Below are 26,206 nucleotides of genomic sequence, written 5' to 3' on the forward strand. Positions count from 1 at the left end.
AAGGGTGGGCTTGCCAGTGGGAACGTTCACTGCTGACCTTCGCACACACACACACAGGTGGTGACTCTTTTGGGCTGCATGGTTTCTGATCCTCCCTTAGGATACAGCAATCTTTAAAAAAATATTGTATTATAATAATAATATGAATTTCTCTCTCGGTTTTTGTTTGTTTGTTTGTTTCTCCATTTCGTTTAGGGATTAGGAGGGGAGAGGGAAGAAAAATGTCATTCATCTTTCAGGTCCTGAACAGAGAACTTCTGTGTGGCTAAGTCTGGCCTCCTGAAGTGTGGGGGTGTTGGGCCACTCCTCTGAAGGGATGCAAGGCAGCACCCGCCGGGGAAAGTTGGCTTCAATCTGAAACTTTTCAGGGCTTTCTTTCAAGGAGAAGAAGTAGTCATGGATTACTGTTAGAGACTGCGAAAAGTGGAATCATCTCTCTACTCGAGAATCATTGGCTAATTTGAAAATGATCTTGACACTTTCAGGGTCATCAGGGGAAGGCTCTGGGGGCAGATACTCCAGCTTCCCCTCCTTTTCCTCTTGTAGATTCCGCGCACCTCTCTCCTCTGCCAACTTTTGCTGTTGCACCTCCTCCTCCTCCTTGCGCCCCTTCAGCTCTGGCTCCTCCCGTGTCTTCCTTTCCTTCTCCTGGTCAGCCCTGAGAGAGGCCAGATAGGCCTCGTCTTTCTGTTGTCGCAGGACCTGGGTCTGATTTCGTTCTTCCCTTTCAAGGCGTTCTGACACGAGGTAAGTCTGGTTTGCATCCATGATACATGTCAGCTGGTTAATAAGGTCATCGGGTCCCACTGCAGTCGTTCTCTGATCCTTCAGCATAATCAAGGCCAGGAATGGATAGGTGTTCCCTCCTAAACCCTGCAAGACCCTATATCCCTCAGGTTTATTTGCGGAGCATGCCCAGCGAAGCATCCTAGTGTTTATTAGGGAAATAACTTCAGGGCCCAGAGTGTGTTGCAACAGAACTCATCGGAGTCCTGGGGATCATCTCCATGAAGACAAACCAAAAGCAACCAAAGCTCCCGCTTGGCATCGTTAAGTGCCTGGCTGTACGTTCCCTGGTGGAAGGCAGGGTGTGCCCTCCCATATTTCTCTTCAAAAGAGAGCATAAATGAAACAATGTCCCCAACGGGGTCAGTGACCCAGCTGCGAGGGGCAAACCTAAATATATCAAGTATTGTGTAGGTAAATCGGAATGGAAGCATTATTAAGTAATAACCCCATCCAGGCAGCCCCCTTGGCTGTGGTCTTGCAATAGCCTAACTGTAGAGCCTGTGCTCAACTGTATTAACTTGCAGGGGTCAGGATGGAGGTGGGTTGAAAACATCTGGCACACCCTCTTGTTCATTCAATCGGTCCTGTACAGCAGCCTCTATGTCCCAGTAATGCTGTTCCAAGGGATGGCAGCATTGATCCATAGTTGCTATGCCAGTTAGATCCTGAAACTGCAGCAGTTTCTCTGTCTGCTCCTGGGTTATATCCGGCTCCTCAGGCGCTGCCATTTGGCCGCCGCCTCTACGCTTCTTAAAGGAATGATTTGATTACCTCTTATTGTAACGTAATTTCCTGTTTTGATTTTCATACTCTGGGTGTTTTGTTTTGTTTTGCCTGTTTAAAAATTTTCCTCTAATTAAGTTGCTGATTTTAAAAATACATTACTCAAGGTTGCTTTTTCTTTGAACAGAATGAATAACAGTGCAGAATGACCACATTTAAAAAAAAATTACGCTTGAAACAGTACTTAATTCCATGTTATTTGCCATATTCAATTCGGTTTTCTTTTGTTGCTTAGCCCTATAAGACTACCTTTATATAAATAATATTTCCTTTCGAGCACTAGCCATATGAATTAACAAATGTCATACCTGAACTCTGACTGAATCATATTAATTTTGTCTTAATAATTATGTAAAAAATAATTATGTATATGTGCATACTTTTTTGTGGGGAAGGAGTGTAGAATAAAAGAAAGAATGAAAACAGATCCAGAATATTTTTTCATTAATGTATCTTGAAAAAATTAAAATGTACTTGTCCATACAAGTACATCTTTATTAAGATGAAACTTTGTTCATAATAAATAATTCTGCTATAAAACGTCTTAAATCCATAAGCTTTGTCAAAATGGTAAAATTGCTGAATAAACTGGCAACATAACTGGAAAGAAAACACAGACCTATGCACACAAACACACATTAAATAAGTAGCCATGAAGTCACAGTTTGACCCAGTGAAGAATTTAAAACTAGAAGCAAAAGGTAGTCCTTTTATAAATTGCTGATCTCCTCATACACCTTGTTGCTACGTTAGTTGTTTTGCTTAGGAAAGAGGATCATTCTGACAGCTACAATTTGTGTTTCTCTATAAAATTGGAGTTGAAATATTATAAGATATTCTTATGATCTGTTTGATATTTTTAAGAGTATTATTTATACAATATTGAAATAATGAGGAGACATCTAGTCACATGTTTTTTATTTACCAAAATTGGGCATCTTCTATTACCTCCATGGTGGCATCCAAGCCATTTCCCAGTTGGCTTTGTTTAGAGAGGTAAAATTAACTCATTCTCTCACCATCAAATGCCTAAAAGCCCAACTGGGAAATAGAGAGTAAGTAAGACCAAGAGAGATGATATTTATTGTCAAAAGGGATAACAGCTTAATAACTTAGTTATGACTTCTATAATAAATAAGTTTGTATTACATAGATATCACATATGTAATATTTAAATATTACAAACATGTTACTTATATAATGTATAAATATATAGTTACTCATATATATTAGTATATGTATCAATTGTATATAGATAGCATTGCTATTTCTTATATATATACCTACACACACAGAAGTATATATTGCATATGCCCTGTTTGTGTGTGTGTGTGTGTGTGTGTGTGTGTGTGTGAGTTAGGAAATTTTAAAACAAGATCTCAATTAGAAATTCAGGTCCTAAAGACCATTCTAAGACATTATACTTTATTTGCTATGTGAGTTGTGTCTTGGAGCAATACTTCTGAAAGTTTGTTGCTTAAAGGAAGCATTGTGCTATACATTCCTACCTTAATGCCAGTTAATAAGTGAGGTAGGGGAAAGCGTCCATGAAGCTCCCTGGAACCTATTTGCTATACTACTCTAGGAACACTTTTAGTTATCTAAGCCCTCCTTATTGTTGTTATTTTTGACTTCATATATCTAGGGATCAATATATACGAAGTCATCTTTAACATCTGAGTACAACTCTGTTCCCATTATTCACTCACAGTCCTAAACACGGGATTTGGCGATTTAGCAGGTATTCCTTGAGTGCCTACTGTTGGTCTAGGTACTGAGTGAGCTATGGCTGGAAATACAATGAAGAGATTCCCATACTCATGAACTTAATAGTTTAAGGTAGACAAGGAAATGATCATATAAAATGCAAAATATAAGTGGCAGCATCTATAAATATAGAAAGCAGGTATTTCCTTAACTTTGAATGGCCAATCTGCATATATATGCAGCCCTCTGGACTGAGACCTGCAGTGCTCTGGAATTCAGCCAAGCCCAGAAATGATTTATTCTGGAAATTTGCTCACAGAGATGGGACTCAAAACATGTGGCTGATTCATTTTTGAAAACTTTTATTGAAGATGTAGAGACTTTTTACCTTTATTTACTTTTAGGTAGAAGTCAAATATTTCTGAGGGCTGTGGATTACTGCAAACTGAGTTTTAAACTATCCAATGGTGTTAAACTTGATCAGATGCTCTGAAAAGATAGCCTGAAGTTTTTTTTTTTTTTTTAGATAGCATGAAGTTAAAAGTAAATTGAAAGACTGTAAACCTATTACTGTTTTCAATTTGAATGTTAGTTTGTGATTTGAAATTAGTGTGGAAGAAAAAAACAAATATCCAGTGATTAAAACTCAGAGCAGCATTGCTAAAACATTGCTCCAGAGGGGAGGGCTATGAAAATCCTATACAAATACATTCAAGAAGAGGTTTAGTTTTAAAAGGCAACAAAGGCAGTAAAATCTGTATTTTTCCATTCACAGTGTAAACTCTTTTAAATGCTCTTTAGCTACTTGCTTATCATATCTACCAGAGTTTAATGTAGAGAAACATGCTGAGTAGAAAAGTGAGCCCACATGAAGGAGCCTGGAAATGTTATAGAGCAAAGCTTTTTCAAAAAGTATTTATTTTCTATATGGCCAACAGCAGAAAGGCATGGGACACTATGGTGTACAGAGAGTTAAACTGTGTGCGTGTCTGGGGGTGGGGTGGCAAATGTAAGAAGAAATACTAATTCTGAGCCCTCAAAAACCTTTCCACTTTTCTGATAGCAAACTCTATTTGAATATGCATGTTCAGCCTCTCCTAAGAGAAATCTTGTTCCTAGCCAAGAAAGGTAATGTCATATCAATCTAAACATTCAGCTATACATTGAATGTGCTGATCTGGTCATTAGGAACAAGGATACTGGTTACACATGCACTATTTCTGTTACCTGTTTCCTAAGAGATATCAAGATAATTGCTTTTTGTGCTTCAGTAATATTCTATGCATAATATTTCACTTGCTGCATTATTTTATAAGTATCTACCTCTGTATATATCTCTCTGCTTGAGGACGGGTACTCTTAATTGTCTTTCTGTTTGCAACACCTAACTCAGTGCTTGGCAGAAGGTTGGCACATGGTGTTTAATTCAAGGAATGACTATGTTTTTTGGCAGGCCAACTTCCTCTATAACTCACCAAGTACGGTTTTCTTTCTTTAAAGACTTTCTAAATAGAATGTATAAGTTAAAGGGCAAGAATTAATTATTAACAATTTGCCTAAGAAATTAAGTCTCTAGATGGCATAAATCATATGCTATCAGTAACATTCATGCTTCTGTTGAAAACCTATCAACCCTTCTACAATTTCAACTTACAATCTAAAATGTGAAAATATTCAGCTGGAGATGATCAAACCCACTGGGCTGGACAGAGCAATAGGTCAGCACCTTTGCCCACATCCACAGCCTGGAGGTGTTAGAAGGTAAGCAGCGCCTTCATCATTCTGGCAATCTATTTTAGTCTAAGTCTACATCAAAAGCCTGTCAGGGCTCAGTGCTGATAACAAAGCACTATCGCTTTTCAAAGTGACAGAGCATAGTGACATATCAACACTAGGACTTAAATGAAAAACCCCTTCTAATTTAATGGGGAATCTGCTGAAGCTGTATTCAGCCCAGAATCCTGGTTTTCAATTAAAACTTTTTCAGGGGATCCCTGGGTGGCTCAGCAGTTTGGTGCCTGCCTTTTGCCCAGGGCGTGATCCTGGAATTCCGGGATCGGGTCCCGCATTGGGCTCCCGGCATGGAGCCTGCTTCTCCCTCTGCCTGTGTCTCTGCACGCCCCCGCCCCCATGTGTATCATGAATAAATAAATAAATCTTAAAAAAAAAAACTTTTTCATAGCAAGAGAAAAGTTTGGCATATCCTTTCCTTTTTTGAGGCAGTTATGGAATTGTGTGGAGAAGACAGTAGTATGGTGTAGAGATGGCCCGGTACTAGCTAAGTACGTATGAGCCCTTCTCATCCACTAATTGCAGTTCCAACAGCATAACAAAAGTCTTACCTAAAACTCATACTGCTGAAAAGATCCTTTCTCTCAACACAACTTTTCTTCAATGAATGTTTTTTTCTGACACAGAGCATAAGAAGACAAAGGGGAACAATATATCAATTACTTACTACCTGCTTGTGCCAAGTACTATCAGTATAGGGAGGGGAAGGGGCTCTCACCTATGTTATTTCATGTAAATATTACCTATGCTATTTCATTCCTACTAAGGTATAGAATGTAGATGTCTATTTTCATGTTTTGTTCATACAGAAAAAGAAACACATGAGTAATTAAGCAGCTTCTGTATGGTCACACACCCATTAAGGGGTAGAGTTGCAATATGCCCACCTAGTCTTTTATATTAGCTACAATATTGCTAAAATTTAAATGTGGAGAACTATGGATAACATCAACGTGCTGACATAATTAAACATTTATTTATTTATTTATTTATTTATTTATTTATTTATTTAATGGTGTTTCTCACTTGCACTTTCCTTTTTAAAAAAAGATTTCATTTACTTATTCGAGAGCGAGAGAGAGGGGCACAGACACAGACAGAGGGAGAAGCAGGCTCCCCGCAGGGAGCCCGATGAGGGACTCGATTCCGGGACCCTGGATCACGCCCTGAGCTGAAGGCAGACACTCAACCGCCGAGCCACCCAGGCGTCCCTCACTTGCACTTTCCTTAAACGAATTTCTTGAAACATATATCTTAAAACAAGCTTCGTTTTTTGGGTATCTTTTCTTAAAGGTTTTATTTAAATTCCAGTTAGTTTCGGGTGATTAACAATTACATGAAGACCTAAAACCGTAAGAGTTTTAGAAAAAAACAGGGAAAAAATATCCCTGATATTGGTCTTTGCAATGACGCATTATATATGACACCAAAATTATAAGCAATAAAACCAAAAAAAAGTGAGATAATATCAACTTAAAATACTCTTGCACAACAAAATGAAAAGCAACCCATGGCAAGGAAAACGGTATTTGCAAACAGCACTTAACATCTAAAATATATAAGAAAATTCAACAGCAAAAAACAATCTGATTTAAAATGGGTAAAAGATTTGAATAGACTGTTTTCCCTGAAGAAGATATGCAAATGGCCAATATGTACATGAAAATGTCCTTAACATTACTGATCATCACAAAAGTGCAAATCAAAATCACAGTGAATGTTACCTCATACTTGTCAGAATGGCTATCAGGAAGATAAGTGATAACAAGTGCTGGTGGCAAGGATTTGAAGTTAAGGGAATCCTTGTGCAAGTTGGTTGGGAATGTAATTCAATATGGGTACTATGGAAGGCAATATGGAGGATGGAGGTTCCTCAAAAAATTAAAAATAGAACTCCATATGATCCAGCAACCACCCTATGGTTACATAACCAAAATAAAATAAAATCCCTCTCTGAAAGAGATTTCTGTATTTCCATGTTTATTGAAGCATTATTTACAATAGCTAAGACATGGAAACAACATACTATACATAAACAAATAGATGAATAAAGAAAAAATATATGAATATTATTCAGCCATTAAAAAGGGAAACCTGCTGTTTGGTTTTTTTTCTTTTGTTTCGTTTGTTTATTTTTTTAATTTCTTTTTATTGGAGTTCAATTTGCCAACATATAGCATAACACCCAGTGTTCATCCCATCAAGTGCCCCCCCTCAGGTCCCATCACCCAGTCACCCCAACCCCCACACCCACCTCCCTTTCCACCACCCCTTCTTCGTTTCCCAGAGTTAGCAGTCTCTCATGTTCTCTTGCCCTCTCTGATATTTCCCCACTCATTTTCTCTCCTTTCCCCTTCATGCCCTTTAACTATTTTCATATTCCCCAACTTAATGAGACCATATAATGTTTGTCCTTTTGTGTGTGTGTGTGTGTGTGTGTGTGTGTGTGTGTGTGTGTGTTCCATCCTTGGAACAAAAGGATGATTTATTTATTTATTTTATTTTTTATTGGTGTTAAATTTGCCAACATATAGAACAACACCCAGTGCTCATCCCATCAAGTGCCCCCCTCACTGCCCGTCACCCAGTCACCCCCACCCCTGCCCACCTCCCTTTCTACCACCCTTTGTTCGTTTCCCAGAGTTAGCAGACTCTCATGTTCTGTCCCCTTTCTGATATTTCCCACTCATTTTTTTTCTTTTTCCCTTTATTGCCTTTCACTACTTTTTATATTCCCCAAATGAATGAGACCACATAATGTTTGTCCTTTTCTGATTGACTTATTTCACTCAGCATAATACCCTCCTGGTCCATCCACGTCGAAGCAAATGGTGGGTCTTTGTCGTTTCTCAAGGCTGAGTAATATTCCATAGTATACACAGACCACGGTTTCTTTATCCATTCATCTTTTGATGGACGCCGAAGCTCCTTCCCCAGTTTGGCTATTGTGGACGTTGCTCCCATAAACACTGGGGTGTAGGTGTCCCAGCGTTTCACTGCATCTGTATCTTTGAGGTAAATCCCCAACAGTGCAATTGCTGGGTCGTAGGGCAGGTCTATTTTTAACTCTTTGAGGAAACTCCACACAGTTCTCCAGAGTGGCTGCACCAGTTCACATCCCCACTGACGGAGTAAGAGGGTTCCCCTTTGTCCACATTCTCTCCAACATTTGTTGTTTCCTGTCTTGTGACTTTTCCCCAATTCTCACTGGTGTGAGGTGGTATCTCATTGTGGTTTGGTTTTATATTTCCCTGATGGCCAGTGATGCGGCGCTTGTTGGTCATATCTATGTCTTCCTCTGTATGATTTCTGTTCATGTCTTTTGCCCATTTCATGATTGGATTGTTTCTTTGCTGTTGAGTTTAATAAGCTCTTTATAGATCTCAGATACTAGCCCTTTATCTGAGAGGTCATTTGCAAATAACTTTTCCCATTCTGTAGGTTGTCTTTTACTTTTGTGGACTGTTTCTTTTGCTGTGCAGAAGCTTCTTATCTTGATGAAGTCCCAATAATTCATTTTTGCTTTTGTTTCTCTTGCTTTCATGGATGTATCTTGCAATAAGTTGCTGTGGCCAAGTTCAAAAATGGTGTTGCCTGTGTTCTCCTCTAGGATTTTGATGGAATCTTGTCTCACATTTAGGTCTTTCATCCATTTTGAGTTCATCTTTGTGTATGGTATCAGAGAATGGTCTAGTTTGATTCTTCTGTATTTGGATGTCCAATTTTCCCAGCACCATTTATTGAAGAGACTGTCTTTTTTCCAGGGAGAGTCTTCCTGCTTTGTCGAATATTAGTTGACCATAAAGTTGAGGGTCCACTTCTGGATTCTCTATTCTGTTCCATTGATCTATGGGTCTGTTTTTGTGCCAGTACCACACTGTCTTGATGACCACAGCTTTGTAGTACAACCTGAAATCTTGCATTGTGATGCCCCCAGCTATGGTTTTCTTTCTTAATATTCCCCTGGCTATTTGGGGTCTTTTCTGATTCCACACAAATCTTAAGATGGTTTGTTCCAACTCTCTGAAGAAAGTCCATGGTATTTTGATAGGGATTGCATGAAATGTGTAAATTGCCCTGGGTAGCATGGACATTTTCACAATATTAATTCTTCCAATCCATGAGCATGGAATATTTTTCCATCTCTTTGTGTCTTCCTCAATTTCTTTCAGAAGTGTTCTATCGTTTTTAGGGTATAGATCCTTTACCTCTTTGGTTAGGTTTATTCCTAGGTATCTTATGCTTTTGGGTGCAGTTGTAAATGGGATTGACTCCTTAATTTCTCTTTCTTCAGTCTCATTGTTAGTGTATAGAAATGCCATTGATTTCTGGGCATTGATTTTGTATCCTGCCACGCTACCAAATTGCTGTATGAGTTCTCGCAATCTTGGGGTGGAGGCTTTTGGGTTTTCTATGTAGAGTATGTCATCGGCGAAGAGGGAGAGTTTGACTTCTTCTTTGCCAATTTGAATGCCTTTAATGTCTTTTTGTTGTCTGATTGCTGAGGCGAGGACTTCCAGTACTATGTTGAATAGCAGTGGTGAGAGTGGACATCCCTGTCTTGTTCCTGATCTTAGGGAAAAGGCTCCCAGTGCTTCCCCATTGAGAATGATATTTGCTGTGGGCTTTTCGTAGATGGCGCTTAAGATGTCAAGGAATGTTCCCCTATCCCTACACTCTGAAGAGTTTTGATCAGGAATGGATGCTGTATTTTGTCAAATGCTTTCTCTGCATCTAATGAGAGGATCATATGGTTCTTGGTTTTTCTCTTGCTGATATGATGAATCACATCGATTGTTTTACAAGTGTTGAACCAGCCTTGTGCGGGACAGCTTCTCATTCTTGTTTTCCGTGACCTCGATAGACAGTTTTGAAGGGATGTGTTGGTCAGCTATTTTGTTTTTTTTTTTAATTATTTTTTTATTTATCTATGATAGTCACACCCAGAGAGAGAGAGAGAGGCAGAGACAGGCAGAGGGAGAAGCAGGCTCCATGCACCGGGAGCCAGACGTGGGATTCGATCCCGGGTCTCCAGGATCGCGCCCTGGGCCAAAGGCAGGCGCCAAACCGCTGCGCCACCCAGGGATCCCATGGTCAGCTACTTTGTTGCAGGAGCCTCAATTTGGGTGTGTCTGATATTTCTGTCATGAGTAGGCTGGGAATATGGAATTTTGGAAAGACTACCACAGTGGTGAAGTGCTTCTGTGCCTTTCCATCCCATCTCAGTTGGGGGTGCATGAGATTCACACAGCATTACTGCTGACTTTCATCACTGACTTTTGTCACTCAGTTAAAGTTGTGTGTGCCAGTCTGCTGCCCCAAGTCACTGTTTCCCTCTCTCTACACTCTGTTGTTTAGAAGTGTGCTCTAAATCTACCCCACCTTTGGGGTAGGGGGTGGGGAGGATTTTCCTTCACCTCCTGAAGTGAGGAGTCTATTGTTAGGAATTCTTTTATTTTTTATTTTTTAAGATTTTATTTATTCATTCATGAGAGATACAGAAACATATGCAGAGGGAGAAGCCAGTTCCCCGTGGGGAGCCTGATGCAGAACTCAATCCCAGGACCCCAGCATCATGACCTGAGCCAAAGGCAGTTATTCAACCACTGAGCCAGGTGCCCCTATCTGGAATTCTATTAAAGCAAAATTAGCCTTTTCTCCCCTATTTGTTCATTTGTTTATATCAATATAAACTTGTGTATATTTATTTCATATTTTGGTTATAGTCCAATGCCGTATTATTAAGAAATCTTTTTGAGTGACAAAAAAAATGAATTAAAGTATCTCCACAATGCTCTGAGGTTGGTACCATTATTATGTCCACTTTACAGGTGAGGAAACTGAATCTTAATGTCAAAATGGCACAGGCCAGATTTGAATCTGTCTGGGTCAGGCAAAAATTGCTCCAGGTTGCTTGCAGGAATTGTCTGCTGGATAACAAACACTTTCCTCTCTCTAGACTTCAGAGGATCCAAACACATCCAGGCCTCCCCTTCTCAATTACCTTCTTCCCTATCCCTTACCCCAATTTGCTCTATTAATTAATTTGTACTTTTATAAAGTTTCTCTTGCCAGAATGTTGAGCAAAAATCACGTCTACCATTTCCACACAGCAGTTATTTCTATCTTCTAAGTTCCCTCCCTGTCTTAACTCCTTGGCATCCATTGTTTTATATTCTATTAGCTCATATGGGCAGAGGACTTGGCAGTTTGTAAAATGCTTTCACACATCATCTGATCCTTGTGATGTCCTTATGAGGTAAGCATCACAACCAATGTGTTTCCCATTCTCTATGGGAGATAGTTGAGGTCAATGAGCCTGAGAAACTTGCCCAGGACCCACTGCTGGGAAGTGGTAAACCCTATAAGGCAGAAGGAACACCATGTAGAATGACTCAAAGGCAAAAACCAGTATGGGACATTTGAGCCAGTGCCCACTGTTCATTATGGAGTATTAATGTGTAACACATTGGTGCCTATTCATATTATTTATTCTTTTTGATTCATTCTTGGTAGGTTTTATGCTTCTAGAAATGTATTCATTTCTTCTAGGTTATCAAATTTGGTGGCATATAATTGTATATGGCAGTTATTTTCTGATCATATGCATTCCTGTAGTGTCAGTTGTAATGGCTCCTTTAGTTTCTAATTTTATTTATTGAAATCTTTTTGTCTTGTTTAGTGTAGCTAAAGGTTTGAGAGTTTTATCTTTCAAAAATACACATACATTTTAAAGATTTGTTTTGAGAGAGAAAGAGAGAGAGAGAGAGCACACAGGTGGGAGGAGAGAGAATCTCAAGCAGGCTCTGCACTCATGACCTTGAGATCATGACCTGAGCTGAAACCAAGAGTCAAAGGCTTAACTGACTATACTACCCAGGTGCCCTGATATATATATGTTTATTTATGTATGTAATATGTATGTCCAATGTGGGACTCAAACTCATGACCCCAAGATTAATAGTCATATGCTTTACTGATGGAGCCAGCCAGACACGCCTGTTTTATCTTTTTGAAAAACCAGCTCTTAGTTTCATTGATTGATCATTTTTTATTGTTCTTCTAGTCTCTATTTGTTTTATTTCCAGTAAATACCAGTGCATACCTTACTAGGTATGAATCTTTTTCAGCTTTGTCCAAAGGTTTGACATTACCCGTCCAATTAAGACAATGAGGATAATATATACTACTTAGATAAAACTCAGCGCATCACCTGCATGTTTTGCTATTCATTTTGCCCTCTCTATGACATTATACACACTTTTTACCCCATCATCAGATGCTATGTCCTTTAACCCACTGATTGCAACTTATTTTAAAGTAACTCTTAACTTCTCTCTGATAGATAGCTAAAGTTTTGATGGAGTGACAAGGAGTTGTAAAGCATAAAAAATTTTAGATACAAAATGGCCCTTTTGTATCTAAAGGATAACCTTAGACCCTATAAGCTCTCTTGAACTGTCTATTTCCTGTAGGCTTTGCCCACTACTTATTATTTTTCCAACACTAGTATGAAAATGACTATTTCATACAAATATTTAAGTGTTTTGTTGAATTAATGGACAATATAAAATGTGTATCGGGGGTCCCTGGGTGGTTCAGTGGTTTAGTGCCGCCTTCAGCCAAGGGCGTGATCCTGGAGACCCGGGATAGAGTCCCAAGTTGGGCTCCCTGCATGGAGCCTGCTTCTCCCTCTGCCTGTGTCTCTGCCTCTCTCTCTCTCTTGTGTCTCTCATGAATAAATGAATAAAATCTTTTAAAAAAGTGTATCTAGAACAGGGATAGGAGAAGAAAAGAGAGAAAAAGGCAAACATACTGGGGAAAGTTAGTTGAGAAAATGAATTCTACCAAATGGCTCATTTTTGTTAGGTACCAAGTTGAAAGTACATCCTCTTTCTTAATTCTTACTCTGCCTTGTCTTCACCTTCATCAAATGAAAACAAACAAACAAACAAACAAACAAATAACTAAAGTTGATCTATGTGAAGTTATACAATGCCTTAGGGTTTTTTAGAACATATAAGTATAATGAAATTGGAACCATTAATTGAATCACACAATAATTCTACAGAGAAGAGAAAAAAATGTATTGAAAAGAAGAAACTGGTTCATAAAATAAGATTAAAAAATACATCTTTTAAAAATAAGATTAAAAAATACATCTAATCTTTTAATAAGATTAAAAAAATACATTTGAGTTTCAAGTTTAAAAAAATGCCAACACCAAAGGCTGGCATCGAGTGGTAACAGTGGCAGTTTATTAATAATCTGTCATGTAAAGCTGACACAGTATATGCTGAATTCTGCTCTGCTTTACAATGAAATCCCATCCATTTTATTACTACCAGAATTAAATATGTTCTATTGAAAGGCTTTAGTAAGCTTAAATATGATTTAAAGTTCTTTTTCCAATACATTTATTGCTTTCCTAACACCTTATTATCAAGAAGTCAGATCAACAAAAGTCTAATCTTGATTCTCCCACATATCCATGGTATACCAAGCAGGGAGCAAGATAAAACACACATGTTTATAGGGGTTGATAGGTTTGCCTTTAGACAAATGGAAAAGTCATAGCAACTAAATTACTTGTTTCTGACACGTTGGGAGCAGGGAGGAGACTGCTGGAAATAATATAGGGTAAGTATTAAATAATAAAGGGTAAGTATTAAAAGTTACACCTGTAGAATTCACAGATGGATAATTTATTTAATCAGAATTAGGTGTGAGCTATCCAGATAGGAAGAATCTATTTAAAGGTGTAAAAAGGTGATTGTCCATATTCAGACTAAAGGATTTGGAGGAGGTATTTTATAAGTAAACATCAATGAACCAGATTTTCATAAATGGTAATTGAAGTTAAATTCCATTTTTTCTACGTATTGTTCAGTTTGGCTATGCAGGATTATATCACCACCAGTTACCTAACATATTTTACATGACCTCTGTTAGTGTCAGGCTTCCAAAAGTGTGCTATGAGGATCTGAGGGAAGACAGGCTAAAAAGCATATGAGCCAGTCCAATTAGTAGAAAGGTTAAGAGTCATTACACAGTAAAACAACTGGAACAGAGTTCAGGATTTGGCATAGCGATCAGTAAAGAAATAAGTAAAACTCTGTACTATAAATATGTTGAGTTAGAATACTAGTTTTCATCCATCAGATAGTTAAGAGTATTCTTATTACTGAATAGTAAGACCATAATCTCAGATACACTTGTCTTTATTCCATGATTAAAACGTTTTTCAAATGAAACTTGAGAATTTGTGTCTATTTCCAAAATCTCAGAATAGAAATATAAATACAAAAGCTCTGCAAGATTTCCAACTTTAATCTCTTTCATTGAAAATATTAATCATCAAGTAGCAATATTCTAACACCTACTACTAGATAAGAGTGCAGAGAGGAGGATGTGGGGAAAGAGGATACCAGGAAGTAAGTATACTACCCAAGATAAAATTTTGCCATGGATAATAGAAATGAAAAGGTGTGTGTGAGTGTATGTGTGTGTATTTCTCATTTATTGGAGAAAGCATTATATAACGGTACTTGTTAATAAATTTCTACAAAGAAGAGGTTTACAAGTTCAAAAGAAGAATAGAAGAGAAGTAGAACAGCAGAAGCCTCAGTTTTCCCCATTCTAAATTCAGGCAATTGGAAGTGACAATTTTTAAAGTTTCATAATTCTCAGATAGACAATTCCAAGTGAATTTCCATAAACCATAATTGACTCATGATCATTGGCTAAGTAGCTCAACATGTAATTCACCATGTGAATATAAATGGAAACTTTGGTCAAAATAAAAGTGTCTTAAAAACATAAATAAAAGTATTTTTTGTATAAAATATTCAGAATATCAAGGTGAGCACTTCCTAAGGAGCTGGATTTGTTGGCATTATGTGTGCAAAGTGTTAAAGAGAAAGTACATAACACTGGATTTAGGAAAACCTCTGGGAGCATGACATAATGCACATAATGACTGTACTGTAGCCATCAGCTTCCAGGTGGTGAAGGGTTGTAGTGTGCTGTGGTAAGTGGTATGTTGTGGTAGGTGGCATGTTGTGGTACGTGTGTGTACACATGCACACAATGGGTCACACGAACAATTACATTCTTTTTCTTTTTTCTTGTCTATTTTCGCCCCCCCCACCCCCCGTTTCTTATTCCTGACCATACTATGGGCACTTGCCTTTTTGGACGCTAACAAAAACTCGTTAGCTTCTCCCTGAGCTATTGCTTAAATAATTTCTTTTTTCCCCGTCTCACTCACTCCTTAAGCTTCATTTGGTATAGTGAAGACAGCATAAGCTTTGGAGGCTATCATGCTGGTAACATATGGAAAAGTTATGATTATCTGAGAATCACAGACTTTTAACTATGTACAATACGAGAGTCCCCTTTTCCTCCTTCACGTTTTAAATTCCTTGTTTCCTTCCCATTGTGCTTACATATAAAAATATACTTTGTTCTTCATTCTGCTCCAAAACAATTTCCCAAACGGTATTCTAAACACAAATCTGTGTCAGAATCCTCTTGGGACGCTTGATGAAAATTTCACTTCCGAGGTTTTACTCTAGATCTTACCAAATCAGACACCTTGGATGGTATGGGTACCTGGAAATGTGTGCTTTCATAAGCTTGCTTTGGGAAATGTGCACATGGAAGTTGCATACAACTGATCTAAACCATTATGCTTACGCAGTGGTTTAACAGTCTTGTATTAGGTTCTAGAAACTATTTTCTGAGAAAATCTTAATCATAGCTGGCAGGCTGCCTTCTAAATTTAACATAAGAAAAACTAAAAGTGGGAAATGGAATTAATTGCCCTTCGCAACAGTTCAACCTGGACGGAGATGATTGTGGGAGCACTGCACTCACTTGAATAACTCACCAGAAACCTGTGGCTGACTCTTCCTTTTGTGATTTTTGATCGTCATTCTGGATTCCTTGTATTACATGTTACTAAATACTAATAAATGTATTGCTTATTCATCTTTTCTTTCCCTCCTATATCCTAATTTTAGAAGAAAAATATCGTAATATAGTACAGAAATCATAAAGGACAGGGTTTATGGGTAAGAAGACAATTTTGTCACTCTTCTCTGAAAATTTGAGCATTTAAATGACAATGTGACAATATAATAAATATTTTTATTTCTTTAAATTTGTAAAAGAGTTTCCTGAATATTTCTCACTGCTTGTTTTTTATAGATGAAATAAACTGCTTCATATAGTAGAAGTAAGACAGCATGACATGTGGTTTGTCATTTCAAACCACAAATTCAATTATTGGTGTATGAAAACACATGGGTATGTTGAGTATAGTTCCATAGGATAACTTTTAAAAATTATATCAGAATATTGTGTGTGTCTTCAGTTACATGATTATTTTCTCTAGGAAGATCATAGGGCTTCAAATGAATGAGTGAAACACACTTGGCTAGCAATATTTTAAAATCATTTTTGTTTCAGTTAAAGTCACTGATGCTGACTATGAAAAAAAGAAGTATTACATTTTGACTGTCCAGTTTCCCCTTCTCAGAAACTATGTACAATCAAGGCCATTTTGTATGTGTTTCCTTTGCTATCTTCCCATCTCCATTGGCTTTTCCTGGGAGTTTAAGTGGCTGTCACCCCCCAGCACTGTGCAACACCTCTCTAGGGGCCAGGAATATCCTGGCTTTTCTCATACAACAAAAGGAAATCCTTTGAGGTCTAAAACATTAAGTTTTCCTAAAGTAACTAGAAAAAAAGATAAGAGAGCCCTAACCAGAAGCAGTTGGGTTTATGGAATACAGAACCCTAATTATCAGCTACTACAGACTGGCTAGGCTGTCCCCCCATATGTCATATCGTACTTTCTCCCATCTCTTTTAAGGGAGGAGAAGTTCCACATGTAACTAGCTATCTTTGAAGAAAACAGATGATGTTTTATCCATGTGCAGGATAAAAGAAATCTTTCTTCTTTCTGGAGGGTCAGTGATATATTGTCAAAAGTCTCAGATGTTTCAGCATTTACTCAGAAGTCTCTTTTATTTTTATGTAGAGTAAACAAAACATCATCCTAAAATTCCAGAACTCAAAAAAACTTAGAAATCAGATTATTCCACTATCACATATTATAAATGATAAAATGAAGACCAGAAGGCTATACTTCTAGAAAATCTTACTAGATGGAAACATTCCCCTTATCTGCCTTCACTACTAGCAAACCTCGTATTCTCTCTTTAAGATCTAGTTCAAATTTTCTATCTGTGAGGTAGGACACTTTCATTGACTCCCACAGGCACTTATTATTACCCTGGCCTCTCCTATAACATTTGTTTCATATCCTTCTAATACGATCTATCATCTCTGGTACACCTCTCTGGCTGTGAAACCTTGAGCGAGTTTCATATCTTAATCTCAATTTTACTGCAATAAGCAACAGTCCCTCTCTCGGGGATACTATAAGGATTAAAATAAATAATCATTGTAAAGGATTTAGCACATTTCCTGGTACATCATGCATGCTCAACAAATCTTAGTGTTGTCAGGCTAATTTACGTATCCACATGTCCTTCCCTTTCACTAATTGGGGAGTTCCAAAATGAGCTCTTATTTGGTCAGTAGCCCAGTGACTGGCACTGGGTGGTGCACACTTTACCCTCAAGAAGTCTGCATTGAACATGTTAAAGAATGAATCTTTGTTTTGTTTTGTTTTGTTTTGCTTTTTTTGTTTGTTTTTTTGAAGAATGAATATTCTTACATGCCTGGTCCCTCATAAAATCCTTTCTCTGTCATATATCCTTCAGAATAGGCACAATGCCATTTAATCCCTTAATCAAAATTATTTCCAAAAGTTTAAAATAAAACATAGAATAAGCCAGTGCTTTGGTTATGTGTGTCCTTAGCAAAGTCAGGATTTTCTGTTTTACTTGAGAAATTTCATACCAAGTATAATTAATGTGTCCTTCTATGATTTCTCAAGAAGAAAATGTAGTCCCACCCAAATATATTGGATTTTATCCTTAATTTATATTCAACCTTTTCCTGATGCTGTGATTTGACCTGAAAGTATTGAAGTTATATCTCTATTTCATGCGTGGGCAAATGCTCTAGCCATAGTATTCAAAACAATTTTGCATGGCAAGCTTTTTCTAGAACATTTTACCTGTCATGCTTGAAATTTACATTAGAAGAATAATTGACTTCCTTACTTAATGATATCTTTAAGGAACTATGAAAATTCATGAATAAAATTCTATTTTAGAATAATTTGAAGTAAAGAATCTTACTTTAATGATTCAGTTAATAGATAAACGCATACTTAAATATAATAAAACATGCTGTTATAATTATCAATTTTGAAAATAATCTATGATGTGAAAAAAATCAATATTCACAAGGATAAACATGTTTACTCTGTTACAGACTTACTGTAAAATTATGATGCCGTAGGAAACCCATCTCTATCACAGACTTCTATCTGGGTAGTCATACAGATCCTATGAACACAGGAACCCAATGCTATTAATAAGAGACAGATTAGAGGGATCCCTGGGTGGCGCAGCGGTTTAGCGCCTGCCTTTGGCCCAGCGCGCGATCCTGGAGACTGGGGATTGAGTCCCACGTCGGGCTCCCGGTGCATGGAGCCTGCTTGTGTCTCTGCCTCTCTCTCTGTCTCTGTGTGACTATCATAAATAAATAAAAATTAAAAAAAAAAAGAGAGACACGTTAGAACCTCTTCAGGTTAGAAACAAACTTCACAAAGATTTTTGTTTGAATTAGGTATTAGTTGATTATAAATGTTATCACTTATAACAGAGGAAACTCAACTTCTTGGCTTCAGAGACTTATCAAAATAAAAAGCCCCCCTTAGCTAAAAATTTTCATATAATACTTTCAGGGATAGTCTACCTTAGGTAAATGCATTTTACAGATTTTAGAGCAGGGGCAAAAAAGCTCATTTTAAAGATCTACACTCAAAAAAGAAAATTAGCATTGCCCCTAAATTATAGATGCTCCTAGCTTGTGATTTCTTCATTGATTCAGATATTATGAAATGGCGTTTTCAAGTTGGCAGAAAGGGTAACGGGAAGGTGGATCTCATTTATGCTGCTTCAAAATATTTAGAGCATTCGTAATTTCTCTCCCCCCCCTTTCTCTCTCTCTCACAAACACACACACACACACACACACACAATTATCTCCTATAAGTATAAATATCCAGCACAATAGAAGTATCAACAGAATAATAATTACCGTATCTTTTAAAGTTGCTATATATTTTGGAATAATAATAGGTTTTCCTCAGTCTCCTCAGACTTTCACCATCCTCCAACTTGTTCCATTCATTTTACAATAGTGCAGATTATTGTCCGTTCCAGAGTACTTAGCAAGAATGTTAGGAAACCAGAAGAATTTCTAAGTCAAATTCTTAATGATAACATTGTGGTTTCTTTTAACACTTTACTTATGAGCTAAATGCTCGTGGTCTTACTCTAAGCACACAATGGAGACTTATTGATTTAACTTAAAAATAGATTGACCTCTTTGAATACAGCAAAAGAAATAAAGCACCTCTTACTCTTAAGTTTATTTTGAGATAACAAGGTATTCATAATGACATTATCTTTCTTTGTAGCCCACCAGATTGGAATAAGATGACGTAGTTGAAATGAATTCATATTCTGGAATGCATTCTATTAAATACAGTATATTTGAATTTTGTAATAATTATACATTGAAATAAACTCACTAATCAGTGAATGATTATAACAAGTAACAATACATTTCAAATAAGCATGCTTAGCTTATTTATTTGACTCTGAAATCAAAATTTCGAGACAGACTTCCTTGATTTATGATGGGGTTATATCCTGATTAACCCATCATAAATTAAAAATGTCATAAGTTGAAACGCACTTGTACACCTAACCTACTGACCACTATAGCTTAGTTTTAGCCCAACTTAAATGTGCCCAGACCACTTACGTTAGTCTATAGTTGGATAAAATCCTTTAATAATGTTGATTGTCTCATGTAATTTATTGAAAATTACTGTAATTTATTGAAAAGTACTGAAAAAAAAAAAAGTACTGAAAGTGAAAGAGATTGGCCATGCGGCATAAGAATGGTTGTCAGTGTGTCAGTTGTTTACTCTTGTGATGGCATTACGGGCCAGGAGCTGTGGCTCACTGCTACTCCCTGGCATTTGGGGAGAGGACTGTGCTACATACTATCAGCCTGGGGAAAGATTCAAATTCAAAATCTGAAGTATGGTTTTTATTCAATGTGTATAGCGTTCACACGATTGCAAGTAGGGTATCATATGCGTATAATGAATTCTGAGATAATTAGGGTTTTAATATTACCATATTCTTCTGTTGCAGACATAAATTATGGTTATTATGGGTAAAAAAAAAGGAGATCTTTGAATGAGAAGCCATTTGATTAAATTCCAAGTTTTTCTGTATTTATTAATCATGACTAATCTGATATGCTGTTCTCAAGATTATAACTAGGGATATGCTGGACAAAAATGGAGTGGGATGGTCTGAAGTAAATGCAAACAATTCTTATGGGCAAAATTTCAGATAGAATGTGTGAGAATACACGTCAGTTTATGATAGTGCAGATAGATATAAGTTATGATATAATTATGCTATTAAATAAATGAAATGAGGCATCAGGGACGACATGCTACAAACACAACTGCAAGGCAATCAGCTGTCCCACCTTCACAAACAGATTTGAGGAATGACAGGAAATTTTTGATTGCCGATGTTTTCAACCTTGCCAAAAAAGGAAGATACAAATGTATAGAAACTTCCTTGCAAGTTAATGAGGAAAAATGGTCCATTTTCATTTCTCTTCTATCAGATTCTCTCGTTTTGAGATGTGGTTTTCTAGAGACGATGATGGTAATGACAGAAGTTTATAGAGCTCTTTCAATTTTCACTTATTCTAGTAAATTCCTCCTTCTATATTGTTCTTACTTGTGCTTATGTTCAACTGCGAAAGGTCATGTGAAGGTTAGAAATTCTTTGCTCAATAAAATAAACTTTTCCTATTTTTCCCCAATTGTTTATTTAAGAATACCAGCCATTGCTACTCCTTTCCATTTGTCACTGTCCTGATCACACTGTAGACTCATTTTATAATCCCAAATACTGTTGAAGTCTGTTGTATAAAAATAGATTTAATCTCAACCCGTAGAATGCAGAGGTCTCAATGGTTACCATATGTCTTTGCAGTGTCAATTCATACATATATTTACAGATATCAACCTAGAACAATTAGCTACAATTGGGTTGCTAGATCATTGGCTTGAATGAATCCCTGGAATGTCTAGTATTTAATCTTTCTTCCCCACTTCTAATTTGGTTTTTATCTAAAGTAATAACTCCAAATCCATACCCTGAGTACAAGAAAGTAAAACAATACATTCTCAATCCCAAAAGCAGTTATTGATTCTTTTTTAAAAAATATTTTATTTAGGGGATCCCTGGGTGGATCAGCGGTTTGGCACCTGCCTTTGGCCCAGGGCGTGATCCTGGAGTCCCTGGATCGAGGCCCACGTCGGGCGCCTGGCATGGAGCCTGCTTCTCCCTCTGCCTGTGTCTCTGCCTCTCTCTCTCTCTCTCTCTCTCTCTCTGTCTTTCATAAATAAATAAATAAAATGTTTTTTAAAAGATTTATTTATTTATTTATTTATTTATTTATTTATTTATTTATTTATGAGAGACAGAGAGAGAGAGAGAGGCAGAGACACAGGCAGAGGGAGAAGCAGGTTTCATGCAGGAAGCCTGATGTGGGACTTGATCCCAGAGTCCTGGGATTATGCCTTGAGCCAAAGGCAGACGCTCAACCACTGAGCCACCCAGGCGTCCTGAGTTATTGATTCTTTTACTAGCGCCTGTCTCCCAATTTCATCTTGACCAACTCAGTTGTGAATGTTTTTGCTATATAATCAATGCTCTAATCTAGGACTCATGCTTGTTGTCTCTTTTTCTCTCACCCTCTACATTCAATCAGTTATTAGGTCCTTTTGATTCTGCCTCCAATAGATTGCAAATCCATGTCAGTGGTCCCATCCTGGTCTAGGACATCATATCTTTCTCTCTTGGAAATCTTCAAGTGTCTCTCCTAAATGCTCTTTCCACTTCTAGTCTTACTTCCCACTAATTCATTCTCCATAAAGCACTTATCTTAAAACATAAATGCAATTACCACACACTTTTGCTTAAAAGCATCCAGTGGCTTCCAATGGCATTTACAATGAAATCCAATACACTTGTTATGGACTACAAAGCTTACTTCATTTCAAGCCCCTCTCCTTTTTACATACTATGCTCCTGCTACACTAACATTCTTTTATTTCTTTGGACATTCCAAGCTCCTCCTTAATTCAGAATCTAGAAGTCCCATTATACTGTCTTTCTATCTCCATTTCTTCATGTAGTGAGCTCATCTTTCATGAGTTTACTTTCATGAGTAAAGTTATTAATTATCAATTTCTGTATTCATTATTCTACATTTGAGAATATTTTCCTTCATGACATTTATCAAAGGTGAGATTTATTTTGCACGTTTAATTCTTTTTCCCCCATTAAACTGTGAAATAAGTAAGATAAAAACTTTGTCAGCTCTGCCATTGTGAGATAAGTTAGACATTTTCTCAGCACAGAGTGAATTCTTCCTAAATTTGTTAATGGAAAGAAGGAAAGAGAGAGAAAAGAAAGGATGGAGAGAGAGATGGTTGGAAAAGGAATGTGTTTGAGAAACAAATGTTTGATTTAGCAAAAGAAACCCGGTAATCTGTCTAGCTCATATACAATTGTTTTTCTAGATAGCAAAAATTTACAGGGTATCTGCTACTGCCAGATGTTGTGCCAGGAACTAGAAAATATTTCTGTTTTTCATAGGGGAACTCTAACGTTACTTTAGGAGTTCAGTGAAATAAATATACCACTGAATAGGTCAACAGAAATAAAAGAAAAAATAGACTATTTCGTGTGTCCAATCATTTTATCCTGAAGTTCATTCTTCATTTATGTACCAAAGATTTTTTGTTATATATTTTTTCAGACTTTATCTCTTTTTGGTCTTTTTAAAGGGTGTTCGTGCTCTCAGATTATAATTTTATTGTATTATTCAATCTTTTAATTTTGAGTTCAGACTATGCATAATAAAACAATGTACATGTGTATAATTCTTTAGTTTATACCACTTTCCTTCATGTAGCATGTTAATTACACGTCTTTGAACTCTTTTGCCCCCAAGCGCTGAAATCTCTGTGAAAATCAAGTCAAGTGCCAGTATTTAACTGGCATCAATTACTTGTATCTGTGATATGTCTCTACCGCATTGTTCCCTTTAACTATCATTTACCTTCAGGGATGGCTTCATAAATCAAATCCTGAAGTATTTGTGTAAACCATGCTGTATTTCACAGGTAAACATTAATAAACTTGTTATTTAACTATTTGAAATGGCTAGTGGAGGATCAAACCTATCAATGCTACATACAGTCTTTGTACCAATCATCAAGATACCTTTCTGGTTTCACCACTGCTCCCCCTGCTCTAATTACCCCACATAGATCAGTAACTTAGTAAAAGTAAAAATCACCTAATTAGCTTTTAATTAGCACACACTCCATATTTCATCATCTTTGGCTATCTAAAATAGACAAGCAGATCTAAAAGAAGAAAAAAAAAGCTCTTTTTTTTTAAAAAAAAAAAAAACAGATACAAACACCACACTCTCCAAATATATGAAAGTAAATAAAATACAATTTTTAGCCTTAAGGATTTTAACCAATAAGCCCTATATTTTTCTCATCAGATTTTTCACTATTATAAAGATTTTTAAATGATTGCTAATTATTAAAAACAACCTATTATATATATGGTTTCTTTCATACTTTCATTGCTTAGGAGTTACTCCAAAGTTAATGATGGCTTGTATTATGGACCCAGAGATTTTTTTTTTTAAATGGTCAAAATTGGGTACGTGAATATGAAATTATCGAACTTTCCATTTTAAGTGATTATCCAATTATGTCTCATTACGTTTCTTAAGTATTTCAACTATTCTGGAGACAGTTGAAGGTATTTAAATCAAGATGAATACTTCTTCACATGCAATTCAAACCATGCAAAATAGAACAAAACAGTCTGTGGCAAGCATATACACATTTGCATAATTGACTCCGAATCTTAAGGAAGACTTAATACTGATTTTTACACTATTATTCCTATCAAGCACAAAACAGGTATGCGATGAACTTCCGTGTCATGGAAAACTTTATACATATACATGTCTATACATAAATCTCAAGGCAAATAAAATCTCAATGTAGTACATAATATTCTGTAGTTAATCCTTTAAACTATATTTATCATGGCTGTTATGTGTTTATGCAATTTATGAAACGTGATATTTTGGAGACAACTAAGTACATTTTATTAATTTTATTTGAATGCTAAGACTAAATTCTGAGTTTTTTTTAATGATTCTGTAGATTATTTATTTTGCAGGCTTCACTTAATATATGCTGGAAATAAATTATCATAGTACATTAAGAGTTAAAGTCAAATTTTGATCTTTATGTTGCTGAATGTTCATTTCAAAATTGTAACTGATGGAGGGGAGGGGCAAGAAGGCGGAAGAGTAGGGTCCCCAAATCACCTGTCCCCACCAAATTACCTAGATAACCTTCAAATCATCCTGAAAATCGACGAATTCGGCCTGAGATTTAAAGAGAGACCAGCTGAAACGCTACAGTGAGAAGAGTTCGCGCTTCTATCAAGGTAGGAAGACCGGGGGGGAAAAAGAAATAAAGAAGCAAAAGGCCTCCAAGGGGGAGGGGCCCCGCGAGGAGCTGGGCAGGAGAGCCCCGTCCTGGAGGAGCAGGAGCTGCACCAACCTTCCCGGGCGGAAAGGGGCTCGCAGGGAGTTAGAGCAGGACCCAGGAGGGCGGGGATGCCCTCGGGCTCCCTGGGACACTAACAGGCACCTGCGCCCCGGGAGAGTGCCCTGAGCTCCCTAAGACGGCAGCTCGCACAGCGGGACCCGGAGCAGCTCGGAGGGGCTCGGGCGGCGGCTCCGCGGAGGGGGCTGCGGGGCGGGAGCGAATCCAACAGCGCAGGCCCCGGAGCACAGGGCGCCGGGACACAGCCCAGGATCCGGCCTCCCCCGGGACAGGCAGAGACCCAGAGGGCCCAGGACAGCAAGGACGCTCCTGCCCAGAGCTGAGCAGATCAGCGGCCCCGCCCCGGAGCCTCCAGGCCCTGCAGACGGAGAGCCCCGGAGCTACTGCGGGGGCTGAATCCCGGTTCCCAGAGCTGCCGCCCCACTGTGGCTGTTCCTCCTGGGGCCTCACGGGGTAAACAGCCCCCACTGAGCCCTGCACCAGGCGGGGGGCAGAGCAGCTCCCCCAAGTGCTAACACTTGAGAATCAGCACAGCAGGCCCCTCCCCCAGAAGACCAGCAACACGGACCAGTTCCAGGGGAAGTCAAGGGACTTAAACTGTACAGAATCAGAAGATACTCCCCCGAGTTTGTTTTTTTTTTTCTTTCTGATTTCTGATTGCTTCCCCCACCCCCCCCCTTTTTTTCCACCTTTCTTTTTCTTTCTCTTTTTCTTCTCTTTTTTCCTTTTTTTCTTCTTTCTTTTTCTCTTTTCTTTCCTTCTCTCTCTCTCTTTTTCTCCTTTTCCCAATACAACTTGTTTTTGGCCACTCTGCACTGGGCAAAATGACTAGAAGGAAAACCTCACCTCAAAAGAAAGAATCAGAAACAGTTCTCTCTCCCACAGAGTTACAAAATCTGGATTACAATTCAATGTCAGAAAGCCAATTCAGAAGCACTATTATACAGCTACTGGTGGCTCTAGAAAAAAGCATAAAGGACTCAAGAGACTTCATGACTGCAGAATTTAGATCCAATCAGGCAGAAATTAAAAATCAATTGAATGAGATGCAATCCAAGCTAGAAGTCCTAACGACGAGGCTTAACGAGGTGGAAGAACGAGTGAGTGACATAGAAGACAAGTTGATGGCAAAGAGGGAAACTGAGGAAAAAAGAGACAATTAAAAGACCATGAAGACAGATTAAGGGAAATAAACGACAGCCTGAGGAAGAAAAA

At 37.7% G+C, this 26,206-nt stretch overlaps 1 protein-coding gene and 1 pseudogene across 1 annotated transcript in view; both read right to left on the minus strand.

Moving 5' to 3' along the window:
• The window catches only part of LOC140597587 (piwi-like protein 3), a 40,088-nt gene extending 20,528 nt beyond the window's left edge, over nt 1-19,560 (minus strand). Inside the window, exons 1-2 of the mRNA XM_072746434.1 lie at nt 19,315-19,560; nt 18,490-18,743 (exon numbers count right to left, since the gene is read on the minus strand). The gene's annotated coding sequence lies outside the window, so the exon portion shown is untranslated. The remainder of the gene's footprint in view (nt 1-18,489; nt 18,744-19,314) is intronic.
• LOC140597586 (FAS-associated factor 2 pseudogene) lies at nt 138-1,650 on the minus strand (annotated as a pseudogene).
• Nucleotides 19,561-26,206: the final 6,646 nt, after the last annotated feature.

This window comes from Vulpes vulpes, unplaced genomic scaffold, assembly GCF_048418805.1.
Source record: "Vulpes vulpes isolate BD-2025 unplaced genomic scaffold, VulVul3 u000000807, whole genome shotgun sequence".
NCBI classification, from domain to species: domain Eukaryota; kingdom Metazoa; phylum Chordata; class Mammalia; order Carnivora; family Canidae; genus Vulpes; species Vulpes vulpes.